The following is a 14,020-nucleotide window of genomic DNA, read 5'->3' as shown; positions in this document are numbered from 1 at the left end:
GTTTGTGCTCATGGAAATTGGTTGGTTACAGCCAATCTTACATTATGTTACCTTACATCCTACCAGTGTTGTGGATCAGCCATGAGCTCCCCAGAATTCTTAACTGGGCAGTTCGGTTGAAGTTGAATTTTTAAATGGCTGGAGACTTTGGGGTATGATAGTGACTGCTGGGGCTTTGTTTGGGTGAGCTCGCCCTACCCTGTCTGAGAGGTCTCAGCTAGGAATGGGTGTCCGAGACATTTTTGTGACTAGGTGATCTCTTTGGAGTTAAATGAAGTCCGTTCTTCCATTTAGATGGCTATGCAGGTATGGCTACACCAAATATTAAAGTGCATTATTTTCTCTCTGGGTTAAGATATCTAATTCTGAGTTTTGTTCCAATGACCTCCTTGTCTGTTGTTACACAAGTGTCACCTTGGTTTTATTATAATGGCTTTATTGTAAGTATTATATGTGAGGGAAGTTATAATCCTTCACTGTTTTCCTTTCTCATAAGATTTTAATATTCTTAAACATCCTATAAATCAATTTTCAAATCATTTCATCCAGTCTTAAGAAAAAACATAAAGAATTTTTGTTTAAGTTGCAAAATTTATATAACAATTTGAAATTATTGGGGGTTTTTCTCTTTTAAAATTATTTTAGACACTGGAGTTTACAACACTGTAAATAATAGTATTTCATGAATACAGTGATTGATATTTTAGTTATATAACCCCTCCTTTATTGTAGGATTACATAGCTTCAGGTAGTTTAGGTTTATTGGGTTACTCCCGTCACAGTGCTCCCATTCCTCTGTGTTTATTTGTAGCTTCTTTCTTAGTGTTCTGTTGACTTGTAAATCTTCTCCTTGAGTCCTTTGCATAGCTTATTCAGAGCAAGTCCTTTTGCATGGACAAAGAAAGACATTTATTAATATGCCTTTGCAATTGGGATTTAATTGGCTTTGAATATTATTAATTCCCGGGCATCTGCTTTCTTTTTTTTTCTTTTTTTTGGGTCACACCCTGCGGTGCTCAGAGGTTACTCCTGGCTCTGCACTCAGGAATTACCCCTGGCGGTGCTCAAGGGGCCATATGGGATGCTGGGAATCGGACCCAGGTCGGCCGCATGCAAGGCAAACGCCCTACCCGCTGTGCTATTGCACCAGCCCTGGCATCTGCTTTCTTGACTGTAGCCTTGGTTGCCCTCAGTTCCTAGTCCTCTAAAAGGCAGGGTCCCAACAGGGGACGAGACGGACCCAGGGAAAGCGGTAAGTTATGTGCTACCCTGGCATCGAGATGGGCCTGGCCAAAGTGCCTCATTCTTAACTCTAAGTTAAGAGTCTGATCATGGACAAGTGCTGTCATGCATCTCAAAGTAATGACGAGACTAGGACCCTGCTAGGGATAGGAAAGACTAATCTGGCCTGAGCACTGTAGTCTGAGATCGAGATGGCCCCAGGAGAGCAATTCTAAAAGTTTAATGCATCTCTTGCTATGCCCATACAAAACGATTAATATTATGAATGCTTATATGTTTGTTGGACAAGGAGAAGAGAAACACAACCATGGGATTTCATCATTGATGGGTCCTGCTGAAAGAGTATCTATCCTAGAGAATAGGTGTTCTGCTATTGTTATTGAACCTTTTAAGCTTGAATTGTTACATTGTAGATTCCAGGCTCTGGCCCAGCCTAGTCTTTGGGATGTAGATTTCAGGTGCTGCCTGGTTTGTAATTGACAATGTAGATTTCAAGTGGCAGCCCAGCACAGTCTTTGGTATGTAAATCCAAGTGCTTTTCAGCCCAAGGAAGGCTTAGGTTTTGGTTTTATATCTTCTTTCTGGAAGCCTAGATTACTGGCCTGCAGATACAAGAGAATAATGTTGCCTCAATGTTCTTCCTGTAAGATCTTTTGGTGCCTTTGGTAACTGTCAATGTATTGCACCATGAGCAAAAAGGGGTTCCGAGAGAGAGACATGGGGAAGGAGAGACTAGAGAAAGGAGCGGAGTAGATCCAGAGAGAGAGGCCGGAGCTGGGAGTGTGGGAGATGGAAGTTAACAAATCAGCAACCAGCTGGGTCCTCCTTCTTTCTCGCCTTTCCAAATTGGATCGTTTTTTACACTTTATTCAGATATTATTCTGTCTTTAAAGTCTATTTATATAAATTGTTTTCTCTGTTAAATTATTTTGATTTTTAATTTTAATATATTTATGCTCTTATTTTGTACTATACTTGCTGGAGCGATAGCACAGCAGGTAGGGCGTTTGCCTTGCTTGCCTTGCTTGCCTTGCATGCAGCTGACCCAGGTTCAATTCCTCTGTTCCTCTCGGAGACGCGGACAAGCTACTGAGAGTATCCCACCTGCATGGCAGAGCCTGGCAAGCTACACATGGTGTATTCGATATGCCAAAAACAGTAGCAACAAGTCTCACAATGGAAACGTTACTGGTACCCACGAGCAAATCGATGAGCAGTGGGATGACAGTAACAATGATACCAGTGATATTTTATACTAAATTTTTATTAGTTTTATATTTTAATCATCCTTCTCCTTATAGGTTGTAATCTTATTTTTGTTCTCTATACTAGTGTTATCTGAGATTGTGTTTCTCATTTCCAAATCATTGACATTTATACATCTCCATTTCTTGTTTTCATTTTTTGTTTTTATTTTATGTAATAAAATAATATTTTTATTCTTTTTTAATTTTTTATTTTTAATGAATCACTGTGAGGTACAGTTAGAGACTTACAAACTTTCATGCCAACATGGAGAGCATCATGTTAAGTGAAATGAGTCAGAAAGAAAAGGACAGACAGAAAGATTGCACTCATTTATGGAATATAAAGTAACAGAATGCAAGACTTATTTTTTATAATTTTAACACTGTGGCCATGAGCAGTGCTCAGCATGTGGCCTGGCACAGGCATTCAACCACGGCGCTCATCAATGAGCAGTGCAGGAGCCCAGCCCAAGGCCTGCCCCGATCAGCTGTGCTGTGACCTCCAGACACGAGTACCCTAAAGCATCAAACAGTGGATTGCCTTGCTTCAGAGGGGAAACTGCACCTTCAAGGGGAAGATATCATGGGCTGCACTCCACAACGCAGTGGCTGTAGCCATCTACAGTGAGAAGTCCAAGGAGGAGCCAGTCAGGATGACATCATCAGGCACAGGGGACATCATCACCATCATAATCATGGAGCTGCGGGGAAAGGACATCCTGAGTTACCTGGAGAAGAACGTCTCCCCTGTACATGACCATTGCCATGGGCTCGTGGATGCCCCCAGAAGGCATCAGCCCAGCTCTCTGGTCTTCGTGCCCATCTCCTTCATTGTGCTCATGATCATCTCCTCCGCCTGGATGATCTTCTACTTCTTCCAGAAGATCTGCTATGCAAACAGCCTTGATAGAAACTAGCGTCGCCTGGGAGATGCGGCCAAGAAAGCCATTAGCAAGTTGACCACCAAGACCATAAAAAAAGGAGAAAAGGAGACAGACCCGGATTTGATTACTGTGCCATGTGCATCGAGAGCTAAAAGTAGAACGATGTGGTCCGGATCCTCTCCTGCAAGCACGTGTTCCACAAATTCTGCGTGGACCCTTGACTCAGTGAGCACTACACCTGCCTGATGTGTAAACTGGACATCCTAAAGGGATTGGGCATCATTTTCGTGCATGGAGAATGTAGCGCTGGATGTGGAGCAGCTGACCCTCATGCACCCAGGCTGTGAGCTGCTGAGCAGCCTGGGGAGAGCTGGCTGGCAGTGACAATTCGCTGGGGCCTGGAACCCTTGCGGATAGCGGGAATGACACCTCTCCCCCAGGACAGGGAGCTGACGCCCGCATTATGGTCACAAAAGTGTGATTCATTATTGCCAGTTTTGGCCTTCGAAGTGCCCTCACATTCTGCTACATGATCAAAACAACATCTGACTGATTGCCTTGAAGGACAAAAGAACCTATTTTTATACATTATTACCAATCATACCTGGTAGCTTGGCAGTCACACCCACAAACTTCCCCTCCACATACACCCGCACCATGTAATCTCATCAATGGCCAAGATCCAGAGACTATAATACAAAGCTCCTGGAAGAGAGTGACACAGAATCTCGCACAGCAGGGCCTGGCAAGCTACCCGTGGCGTATTCAATATGCCAAAAACAGTAACAATAATGGGCCTGAAACAACAGGGACAAATGGAGACATTACTGGCACCCACTCCAGCAAATCGATGAGCAACAGGACAACAGTGATACAGTGGTTTACTGAGATGTTCATAAATTAGTTGTCTCAGACATGAAGTTTTCCCATACCAATCCCCCTATCAGTGTGCCCTTCCCTTTTTACCAATGTCCCCAGTTTCCCAACCACCACCCCAGACTGCCTCCTTACTGGCACAAACAGATTTACTTCATATCGTTTGTTACAACAGAAAAGCAAATGGAATTATCAAACCTTAGATCAATAGTAATTTTGTGATAGTTGTTATACTGACAATGATGTTACTAAAACCATTGTCTGAGGACCTGCCATGCTGGTTGGTGCTAGCTGAGCTTTCTGTGTTATTGTTTTGGCACATTGAGCTTTGTGGGCTTCTACACAACTTTCCCGTCAGATCTGTTGTGATCCTACTGGGTTGACAGTACTACAAAATTGGAGGTGTCATCTAGGAGCTATAGAGCTAGAACAACTTAGTAGCTTGGCAGTTTGATTAGGTTCAGTGTGGAGCTGGGCCATTTCTGTGTTATAGGGTATCAGGTGTGACTTCAGGCTGCTGTCTCTTTAGGCAGAAAAGGGAATCTGCCTGCTCCCGTTCTGAAAAGCCTGAGTTCTCAGTCTGGACCATTCTACCTGGGAAGATTCAATGGTTTCATATTCTTTTGGAGATGTGGCACTGGGCCTTTTCTCTGCCAGCAAGATGGCAGTTATGGACTAGGGCTCATTTTTTTGTTGTTTTCTTATTCCCTAATTTTATTGACTAATAAGTAGAAAAGTGTCCTATAAAAACTCTACTATTTTTATTTTGATAAAGTTTTATGAAGATCTTATGAATATGTGAAAAATAATGTATGTTCTCTTTGGATTCTAGGTGGTCACACCCAGAAACTGCCCCAGCGCCGTGTAATCCTATCAACAGCCAACATCCAGAGACTATAAAACCAGGCTCCTGAGAGACATCTTATAGCCTAGTTCTCCCTCTTGGAGAACCTGGCAAGCTACCGAGAGTTTCCTGCCCATATGGGAAAGCCTGGCAAACTCCCAGTGGTGTATTCATATGCCAAAACCAGTAACAATGCTGGGTCTCATTCCCTTGATCCTGAAAGAACCTCCAAAGTGGCACTTGTTGGGAAGGACAGGAAAAAGAGGCTTCTAAAATCTCAGGGCTAGGACAAATGGAGGAGACGTTACTGAGACTGCTCGAGAAAATCGAGGATCAACAGGATGATAATGATGATGATGATATTCTCTTTGGATTCTAATTTATTGCTGGTTCTATCAAGGTTTTCACTATTTTTATTTACTTCCTTGATTTTAACATTTTTTAAAATTTACTACTTAGGTTCAAGTTGATGAGAGACAATTTTGGATAGTCTGGTGGTTTATTGCCATTTTCCTTTTGAGATTGTCCTTAACCAGACTGAGAAATCTGCTGAGAAATAGGCTTCTGTCACTTTCCAGACAAAAGACTGTGACCAGGATCTCCTTACAGATTAACGGAACCAGAAGATCCCTAGACAATTTTCTAGCTATTTCAACAAATCAGGTTTCCCAACTGCTCAGGTCAACTCATAAATTCATAATGTGGTATGGGATAGTTCTTATTCTCTCTTGGAACATGCCACATAACCGATCTAGCCTGCTGCCAGTGTTGCACCAGAACATTTGGATCTAGCCTATACTGTGTAAAATGAGATGAGAATCTGAGGCAATCACTACTTTACTACTTTTCTGCTTCTAAGTTTTTCCTCAGTAAACTTAAAGCAGTTATAGCTGTAACATGATAGAAGCTAGTGATGTGGGCTTATGACCCCTTGCATTATTCAAATATAGTCATTAAATCTCCTATTATTTTTAATAAGGTTCCTCATCTATTTTGCTTTGGATTTATTACTATATTTATTATGCAATTTGTTGCATATAAGTTTATGACTATTCCCATCCTGAATGTATATTTTATAATTACAAAGTATGTCTCTTCATTTTATTTAATTTTTAAGTCCCAAATTCCACTTTATTTTATGTCAATATCAAATAATATTCTCTCTTGGATTCTTTTATTGGCATTTTCTGTGTAGGCTCATTTATTTCATTTCACCAATTGTTTTAAATGTATTTCTTCTAAAATCACATATATGAGATTTTATATTAATCTAAATGATTAATAGGTAATTTTGCTTCAATTTACACTTAACTTATACTTAATTTAATTTACACTTAATATAATTAATGCTTATTAGTTTATCATATGTTGCATAGATATATATATATATATAAAATGTTACTCTTCATGTATTACTTTAGGTTGTTTCTTCTCTTTTGTTTTACTTTTCTTTTTCTAATTTCCCTTCAGAACAGAGGCTGCATACTTGGCTGCAGTGTTTGCATGCATGCTCTTTGGGGATTGCACTCTAGCTGTGTTGCTTGCACATATTTTGGTTGCAGAGTCACCAGAAGTCATACACTTTTAACAATCTTAACCTAGGTTTGAGACTTTCATAGCATCAGAATCACACCCAATGCATGGGGAGCAATGTATGAATTCAAACTCAAAGCTTCACACTTTGTCACAAAGCCATCCCTGGATCCTCATCTTTTTTCCACATGTTTAATAAAGTTGCCATTTTTGTTTTGATAATTTAAAGATTCTATAGCACATTTCCATTCTACTATTAGTAACTAACCCTCCCCGCTCTTTTAATCACATGCATAAAATACTACTGTTTGTCTTATTGTAGGAGGTCTCTCCCCCTATTTCTATTGGTTAGAGCCAGTGTAATAGAATAGCTCGGATTCGATATTTTATAAACAGTAGAACTTTATTTGCCACAGTTTTGAAGATCAAAATTCAAGAGGGCTCTCTTCCCAGCTTCAGCATCTCCATACGCTCTCAAATTATCAGAAGAGCAGACTGTATCTCTGTAGCAGTAATGCCTAATGGTAATGATACTAAGATGTGAAACCTTTGAGATATGGTTAGGTCATTACCACTAGGCATTACAATTTTAACACGAACTTGGAGGGCAAATGCATTCAAACTATAGCATCCATCATGTCATTCTAATTCCTCTAAACCTCTTACATTTGTTTCTTGTCTCCCTATTCCTGTAAGATTTTGAAACATGGTTAAATTTCTCTACCTCTTAGAGATAGAGACAGAGAGAAAGCGAGAAGAAAGGTGCCTGCCACAGAAGCAGTCTGGGGAATTGGGGCCAGGGTGGTGGTGGGAAGGAACCTGGGGACACTGTTGCTGGGAAATGTTCACTGGTGGAGGGATGAGTGTTGGAACACTGTAGGACTGAAACGTATTCATGAACAGCTTTGTAAGGGTCTATCTCATAGTGATTCAATTTAAAAAAAAATCTCTACCCTTAGATCCTATATTGAGCTAAAACCACATGGGATATATTTAAAAATTTTTATTAGTATTTCAAAATCTCTCATAAAACATTATCCCCTACATATACATATATACATACATATACATACGTATGTATGTTCTTCAGTTAATTTATGTGTACCTTAAATGGCACTGTTATAATACTTGTTATATTTATGATACACATAGTCACTGCCTCTCTACTATTACCCAAGATCCTCCTCAACTATCTTGTATCTCTTTTAACTTGCCTCTTCCTTCTCTCCCCCTCTCCCTGCTTTCTCCCCTGAACCTCAGCAATGTATTCAAAGTTGAAGGAGTTGCTATAATTCAGTTTTTTGGTCTGTGTCTTTTAAATTCTATTTCTGGCTATTTATTTTTATTCTATAATTTTTTTTGCTTTTTGGGTCACACCTGGCAATGCACAGGGGTTACTCCTGGCTCTACACTCGGGAATTACTCCTGACATTGCTCAGGGCACCATATGGGATTCTGGGAACTGAACCCGGGTTGGCTGTGGGCAAGGCAAATGCCCTACCTGCTGTGCTATCGCTCCAGCCCCCTCTGGCTATTTATTTTTAAAACAATACCAATATTTTGTTTTATACTTGCAGTGTTGCTACACTATGCTCCCACCAGAATGCCAGAATCCTTCATCACTGTCCAAAGGTCATTATCCCCCCACCCCGATCCCAGCTCCCTTAGATCAGAGCTCTGTTGACAATCTCTCAGGTTTATTTACATTGGGAATTGTATAATCACATGGCTATCTAAGTTTCCCAGCACCATTTGTTGAAGAGACTCTTCTTGCTCCACTTCATGCCCCTAGCCTCTTTGTCATAATTTTTTAATGTTTGAAAATTTATTTAAACACCATTATTTACAAAATTGTTCATAATACAGTGGTTTCCATATTTAGTGTTCTAACATCAATCCCAGCACCAATATTACCTTCTCTCCACCTGTGTCCCCAGTTTTTCACCCGCCCTCCAAGCCTGTCCCCTTGGCAGATAATTTTATATTGCTTGTTGCAACATATACTAAAGTCATTGTCTTGCAACAGTGATAGACCATCTCACACAGTGAGAATGGAACATAACAAAAATAGTAGGAACAATCTGTGTTGGTGGGGATATGGTGAAAAAGAAATTGTCATCCACTGCTGGTGGAAATATTGTCTGGTTCAACCTTTGTGGTTGAAACTTGTGGAAAATCCTCAGTAAACTTAGATTTAATTAGCTACATGACCCAGCAATTTCATTTTGGGGCATCTACCCCCAGGACATAAAAACACTCATTCAAAAGAACATATTCATTTTTGCACTTAGTATAATAACTTAGATATGAACCAACCTCAGTGTCCAAGGACAGATTATGAAAATGTGATATATTTACACAATGAAATACTATGCAGCTGCAAGGAATGATGAAATCATGCAATTTGCTGTGACCTCGATGGAACTGGAAGTTATTCAAGTTAACTAAATAAGAAAGAAAAACAGCAGGTGATTCTCACCTACCTGTGGTGCATAGAGTAACTGGATGAGGAAATGTGTGTATGATGCCTAGGAGGATGGAGGATGCCTAGGAGAAAGGAGGATGCCTAGGTAACTATTGACCCCAAAGTTTAGAGAGGAGGATAGAAAAGGAACAAAATCAAGGGGAAGAAAGAAGAACAGAAAGGAAAACAATGGGCATATAGGGTTCTGGGGTTCGTTATAGTGGTGATGTGGGAGAGTGGTGTCACTATATATCGAAAACACAGATTCAACAATACTAAAAACATGAAATCTAAGCTGCACCCTCCCTGTCAAGGTGGCAGGCATAGCAAGAGGGGCCTGGACTGTGGGGCTGAGGTTGGAATGTGGAAACGCTGGTGGAGTGAAGTTGATATTGCTGATGATATTCGTGTTAAAATATTATATGCCTAAAACTCAACTCTCGACTGAAGAATCCGGGCTATTCCAGCATCACTGCAGGCCAGAGAACACTCCGGACCCCAGACCGGGCCAACAACACCGGGGTGCCAGACGGGGAAGGTACAGCCAAAACGCCTTTTACAGATGGAGCCCCGGCGACACTGAGCTTCTACTAACATGGCTTCGGTATGCAGGACTGGACATCTCCAAACCTTGGGAGGGGGGTGTGGGGAACTGGAACAGGGTGACGCCAGCCTAGTTTCCAATTCGCCCCCGGCCGCCAGAAGTCATGCCCTGGACCCGCCCCTGGCACCATCTTGCCATAATCAGCAGTGAAGAATCCGGGCCATTCCCGCAGCACTGCAGGCTGGTTAATGCTCCAGACCCCAGACCAGGCCAACAACACCGGGGTGCCAGACGGGAAGGTACAGCCAGCACACCTTCTCCAGATGGAGCCCCAGCGACACTGAGCTTTCTACTAATATGGCTCCAGTATGCGGGACTGGACATCTCTAAACCACGCGGCCACTTATGCGGCCACGAGACCTTTCCTGATATACAAAATATATGCTCTGGAATAGCTCCGCCACTCCTGAGCATCCATTATCCCAGAGGCACAGAAACCAATCTCAGAATGCAGCAGCTGCTGGCAGATATACTCCTGGACTCTGAACTAAGCTACGGCCATGTGAAGCCCCAAGAGGGAAAGGGTTTCTGTCCCTCGGCCTTATCCCCCCTGCGACAGCATGGCGACTGCCACCATTCAGAATCAATAGGACAGAGAGGTAGGAGTTTGTAGTGATGGGAAGAGATGCATGGGGAATCTTCCGATGGGGGAGGCAGAACCGGCCCTGCCTCCTGCCCAAATGAGACCCTGAGCAGTCGCCCATGGACAGCTCCTCTGCTCCTGAACAGCCATGATCCCAGCGCCACAGAAACCAGTCTCGGAATGCAGCGGCTGCTGGCAGAAATACCTCTGGACTTAATACCAGAATTCCAAATCTGGGAGGCCGCTTCACAACCGTGCAACATCATATGCTCTTTGTTACCAACAATAGAAAACATACAATCTAATGATGTTATTCAGACAGGTCTGACTGTTGGGAGTAAAACACCAAATAATGGTAGTGAATTTCCTGTCGAAAATTGAATGTAATCAAAGTAAGGAAAGAGTAAAGTGATAATCATCTGCCACACAGGCAGAGGGGGAGTGGAAGGGAGGGTATGCTGGGGTTATTGGTGGTGGAACATGTGCACTGGTGAAGGGATGGGTGTTTGAGCATAGTATGACTGAGACTCGATCCTAAAAGCCCTGTAACTGTTCTCACGGTAACTCAATTAAAAAATAAAAAATAATAATAATAAAAATAAAGTAAAATAAAACTCTCTATTATTTAGAAAATCATGGTTCTTTGATCAAGTTAAAAATTACTTTAAAATAAAGTCATTGAGGCCAGATAATTTTGTCATCAACCACCATCCAGATCACACTGCTGCTTCTCCCGAAAGGGAGTATAACATGGGGCCCCTACAGCTATGCCACCGGACTCCACACCAGGCTGTTTTCACTCAGGACGCCCCAGAGGGGGGAGAGTGAGAGCCCTCCCCACCCCAAGGGACCCAGCTCTGGCAGCCAACTTCCACAACCCAATGGCCACCATGCTCAAGGCCCATCCCCACATGCTTGGGTCGAGCCTCAAATATGAGTGAACATATTCCTGGACCATGTAGCCGCTTCACACATCATAAGACACTCCCTACCCATTATCCATAATTACCACACCATATTTGATGGGGTTCAGACAGTAGGCAATGAAGGCTCCAGAGATCTGAAACCAGGCCTACTTGTGACAGTCAGTCACGGAGTCTCTCATTCCTTGTCATAAATTAACTGCCCAAACCTCTCATTGTTTATCTCTGGAGTCTAATTCTTCCTATTGATCTAAGAGTCTGTCCAATACCATGCTGATTTAATTACAATACCTTTTTAGTGATGCTTTTAAGACTTTAGACTGGGAATATAATGACTCCCTTCTACCTTTTGTAAAAGATTGTTTAGGTATTTTTAAAGTTTTATGTTTTTATAAAAACTTTGGGAGTATTTGTTCTATGATCCTGAGAAATTCCACAGGAATTTTTCTGGGAACTGCCTGACGTTGAAAATTACTTTGGATAAGATATTTGTTTAAATTTTTCTTTTATTATTTTATTTTTGTAATTGAAGTTTTACATTGTACCATTGAATTTGAATAATAATCTAGCTGGATGAGGTATTCTTTGGATGCCTATTTTATCCAGTGTGTTAGGTGAGTCACACACTGTAGCCTGCAGGGGTTTCATTTGAAAGACCTGATGTGATCCTTAGTTAGCCTACCTTGTTAGGTTTGCTCTTTCACTGCTCTCATAGAAGTGTCTCGATCTTTGGTGTTCTTCAGTCTTTGGTTTATTCCAGTTGGAATTATTTGAACTTCTTAAATATGGGAGTCTAAATACATCTTCAGGCTTGGGGGGTTTCAGCAAGAAAATGCCAAAATGCCTTCCCTCATCTTTCCTCTTCTAGGGCTCCTATAATTTGGATATTATTTATCTTCAAGTAGTCCCATAAATCTCTGATACTTTCTTCGTTTCTTTTTGTATTCCTTTTTCCTTCTTTCATACTTGTTTTGTATGGTTCATGAATCTTGTCTTCTAATACATGGATTCATCTCTCTGCTTCTGTCTTTGTATGCTTATTTCAATGCTCTTTAGATTGATGACTTATGAATAAAGAATTCACACAATATATATTTTCTTATTGTTATTCTTCTATATAGTTTTCTTCAATTCAGTGAACAGCCTAACCATAGTCACTTTAAAATCCTTGTCTAGGAGATTAAAGAGGTCTTCTGGGCTTGGGGGTTTTGAGGGCTCTTGTTGTCTATTTGTGTAGATGGAGTGCTTATTATGTTTTTCATTGGAGATTCATTCTCATTTGGGGGCTGGGTGGAGGTCCTGTGTAGGGAGTACAGCACACTGGGGATGGGTGCTAACCAGGAGCCATGCTGGTCTTTTCCAGGCTCACCAGGAATGGAACTCATTTGTTGCTCTCTCCAGTGGGGAGGGGGATTGATCCAAGGAAAACTACTTTCTGAACTTCCTATTTTTTTATACTTGAAAGATACATTTCCTTTTACCTTCTTCCATTTCAAATTTCTACTATAGCTCACTAATATTTGACTCATCTTTTTTCAATATTTTTCTATTTTCTTCAGCATAATATATGTTCAATGTAGTCTTGAGTTCTAAAGTATCTTGACTATATTTTAATCTTTTAACTTTTTTCTTAGCCACTGGAGATGCTATTACACTGTCACTGAGAGTTACATAAAGAAAGCCTGACATTAGTCTTATATTTACATCATAGTTAAATGATTATTTTTACCCTTAATTTTTTCTTTCTAATAATACCGTATGTATCAAGAATGCATATGTTCCTCTTGTCTGTATAGTTCAACCTAGAATTGCATAAAACCTTAAAATTCAGTTCCTAAGTTCAAGCAAATATTTTTCTATCATTTGTCTAATAAAGAGTTCTCTTTCTTTTTCAATTTTCCTTCTCTAACACCTACTACTTGAAAATTAAGTTTTCTATCTTCATATCTTTTATATTTTCCTTAATAAATAGGTCTTTTTTAATCTTTATGCTCTCCTGTATTTAACTCAGCATTCTCCAAAGAAACAGAACCAATAAGGAAAGAGAGATTATAGCTATATGATAGATAAGATATAAATAGAACATATATCAAGTATATGATGGAAACACAGTGGGGATTAAAGAGGGAATAGGGGCACAAACATAATTGTAGAAACGGGCAAGTCCAAAGATCTGCAGGATACATATGCAAGCTGGAGATCCAGGATAGCTGATGGTACAGATCCAGTTCTAGTCCAAAGACCTGAGATCCAAGAAGAGTCAACGGTGGTGAAAAGAAGTGGCAATTCTGAAGAAAGACATAGAGCTGAGAGGAGGTACAGTAATATGCATGATACCTTGTCAGCAACAGTATTGTAAACCACAATAATTTTAAAGCCTAAAGGGAAGAAAAAAAGAAGGAAAAAAATGCCTGCCACAGAGGCAGGCTGGAGGATGAAAAGGAAGAAATGGGGACATGGTGTGGGGGAAGGGAAACTGGGGACACTGGTGGAGGGAAGCGGACACTGGGTGAAGGAATTGGTGTTGGAACACTGCATGCCTAACACTCAACCATGAATAACTTTCTAACTTGTAATTTACAGTGATTTAATAAATTAAACCTTAAAAACTGTAGGAAAAATAATAATTCCCTAATTTAAAAGATAGATAGAAAGTAGAGATTCTCCCATATTTCTGGAAGAGTAAGCATTTTCTACTCAGGTCAGCATGAGATTTACCCATAATAGGGAGAATAATCAACTTTATTCTGTCAACCTATTTAAATGTTAATATTATGCAGAAATACTTTCATAAAAATAGTCAGGACAATGTTTGATCAA

The 14,020-nt window shown here is 40.6% G+C and overlaps 1 pseudogene; it reads left to right on the top strand.

Annotated features, from left to right (window-relative positions):
* The first annotated feature begins 2,935 nt into the window (after positions 1–2,935).
* On the top strand, positions 2,936–3,926 carry LOC101545120 (E3 ubiquitin-protein ligase RNF130-like; annotated as a pseudogene).
* Positions 3,927–14,020: the final 10,094 nt, after the last annotated feature.

This window comes from Sorex araneus, chromosome 1 (genome assembly GCF_027595985.1).
Source record: "Sorex araneus isolate mSorAra2 chromosome 1, mSorAra2.pri, whole genome shotgun sequence".
Taxonomy (NCBI): domain Eukaryota; kingdom Metazoa; phylum Chordata; class Mammalia; order Eulipotyphla; family Soricidae; genus Sorex; species Sorex araneus.
The sequence above is the reverse complement of the archived record's forward strand: the minus strand, read 5'-3'. Positions and strand labels throughout refer to the sequence as shown.